The sequence below is a fragment of the Panicum virgatum genome, chromosome 1K, assembly GCF_016808335.1.
Source record: "Panicum virgatum strain AP13 chromosome 1K, P.virgatum_v5, whole genome shotgun sequence".
NCBI classification, from domain to species: domain Eukaryota; kingdom Viridiplantae; phylum Streptophyta; class Magnoliopsida; order Poales; family Poaceae; genus Panicum; species Panicum virgatum.
This window is the reverse complement of record NC_053136.1, coordinates 8,789,426-8,792,210: the sequence shown is the minus strand read 5'-3', so window position 1 is coordinate 8,792,210 and position 2,785 is coordinate 8,789,426.

Genomic DNA, 2,785 nt, shown 5'->3' with positions numbered 1-2,785 from the left:
GCGCACCGCCGCCCGGACCCGCTCGCCTGCGCCCTGCTCCGAGCGCCGCTCGCCACGCGTGCCCGCTCACCCTACCTGCCCGAGCGCGCACGAACGCGCCACGCCACGCTCCTGCTCGAGCCGAGCGCGCGCCCACGCCACGGCCGACCGGCTTTGACGCTGCACAGCAGCGTCGACCGCGGCACAGAGCCGCCTGCAGCGGTCGCCGCCCGGCCGTGGTGTCGCGTCGCCTCGCAGCGCACGCCGTCGCCCTGTGCGCGCTCGACGCCGGCGACTCTAGCACAGCGCCGCCGTTGACGCCGCCGCTGCCCTGCCCCCCCCCGCTCCACCGCCTTGGCCGCCTATAAAAGACCCCGCAGAGCCCTCCCTGAGCTCCACCGCCACCGCCGCACGGCCTCTCCCGAGCCCCAGCGCCCCACTGCCACCTTCAGCGCCGCCGCTCGCCTTTGCCGCCGCTGACCACCGCGGAGGCCCCTCCCCACTGCTCCACGGCGCGAATCAAGGTGGGGGATGGCACCCCTATGGCCTCCTAATGCTCCCTCCCCTTCCCCCATCCACTATCGTGGCCCAGGGCCACCGGCCGAGCACCGCCGCCGCCTAATGCCGCTGGCCGCCGTAGCCGGGCCACTGTAGGCCGCCGCAGGGCGAGCCGCGGCAGGGGACCGGGTTCTCTCGCCCCGCTCCTCATTTTCCCCCAACCCCGAGGCCTCATCCGCGCACAGAGCAGCCGGTCGGGCCGCCGCCGGCGAGCTCTCCCTGCTCCTCTGTTTTCCAGCGCGGGGGAGGAGGAAGAAGGGGCAAATTTGCCCCAAGCCCCCTCCTTTCCCTCTTATTTGGTTAAGAGTCCCCCCCAATTAACCAATTCGCAAAATAAACCCTGCCCTTTTACCTAAATCCAAAATAAGCCCCCCTCCCATATAAACTTAATTACAGATAAACCCCGACTCTTTTAGAATGACCCAACTAATTTCTAAATTATAAACAAAGCCCCTGCCTACTTAATCCTAATTACAATTAGGTCCCTGGACCCCTGTTTAGGGCCTAAGCGTTCCCTTGACCTATCAGTTTATGTGCCAAACGACCCCAGATTAACCTAAAATTTTACCAGGCCTCTCGTAATCCAGTTTTGGCCCTACCATTCAGAAACCATTCGAAAATAATACTCTATGCTCTATATTTTATGTGTTTCCGAACCGAGCTCGACGACAGATCTTTACTTTCTGTATTTTGATTGTGTGCCTGTTTGTGTGCGCTGTAGACCACGGAGTGAACGAAGGAGAACCCGTTGTCGAGCCGTTCTGTGAGCAGGAGAACGAGGACCAGTTCCGCGACCCCGAGCCCGAAGGACAGGACTTCCCCGAAGGCTTTGAAGACGGCAAGTTCAATCCCATCCTTTGATGCATGTTTCTGTCCTAGTTTTTATAAACACAACCCAATGGCCTGTTTTATAAATTGCATATGTTTTGCTTGCATGAAAACACGGTTGGATAGCCACCCCTTGATTTGTGATGACCATTCCTTGACCACCTAGATTAATGTCAGATTTTGCTTGGACGTTAATCGGTATTAGAACGCTCAGGACTTTACTCATAATATGCTTTATTTTATAAAGAAAATGTGTGCGTGTGGGAAGGGATAAAATGTGGATTTTTGAAAGATGAGTATGGGCGAGATGGACGGCATTTCTGTGTGAATTGCCGATTGGTGTGCTTATGCCTGTGTGGCAGGGCAAAGAAGGGAGTTATCCATCTTGTCGCATTTAAGGACCGAGTTGGTGTGTCATCTCACCTAACTCCACTATCGTGCAAACCACTCGACCGTTGTATGGGCAACGGCGTAGCATAAATCCCACTAGTTGGTGTGATAGCCATCAGGAGAGCTGAGAGCAACGGGTGACTAAGGAGAAGGGATAAGCCCAGAGTGACTTATGCCCGGTTATACCTAAGTGAATGGTCGATGGCCCCTTGGTGCATCCCGTGATGGCTAGTCAGGCTTAGCTATGGTGGGTAATGGCTATGTTGGGATCTACACCGACACGACGGTGTTCGAGTTGTGGAATCCTACTTGTGGGTAAAGTTGCACACCTCTGCAGAGTTAAGAATCTATTCGAATAGTCCGTGCCCACGGTATTGGGCGAGTTATGGTGTGGTCACATAACTAGTGTTTCTTTGGGATGGGCTGGTGTGAGTTGTTTTGGATTTGGTTCCGGCAGTTGTGCCGTGTGCTACGACGGACGGGGAGTCCGGTAGCAGTTTAAAACCTGAACTCTGTGTTACTGCAAAAACTGATTTCTAAAAGGTTTTTCGTAAATTAAACCCCTGCATAAAATGTCGTTTTTCTGCAAATTAAACCGTAACCTTATCCTTGTTTTACCTATGCATATTATTCTGTTATAACCCCCTCCGTGGGTGTGGTTGGACTTGCTGAGTACGTTTGTACTCACCCCACTTTTACTTTTTACAGAAGAAGACCCAGACTTCGTGCCAGACGACGCCGAGTAGGGTTATCGTTCTACACCCAACCTTGCCTGTGGTACCGGCCCCGTCGCGATGCCTCCGCTGTCGCAGTACTCTGAGCCTGATTTAGATCCCGTGTTAGTAGCACTCTGGTGTATTGTCGTAGCTTGGTTAATCCTTGTTATCATCTGTATCGAGTGTCCGCCAAGGTTTGTAAGGTTTTGAACCATCTGATGTAATAAATGTGGCATCAGCCTCCTGGGACTGATGTTTTGTATCACATTTAAGTCTTCTCTTATGAGGGGACGCTTCATCACCACTTGGTATAA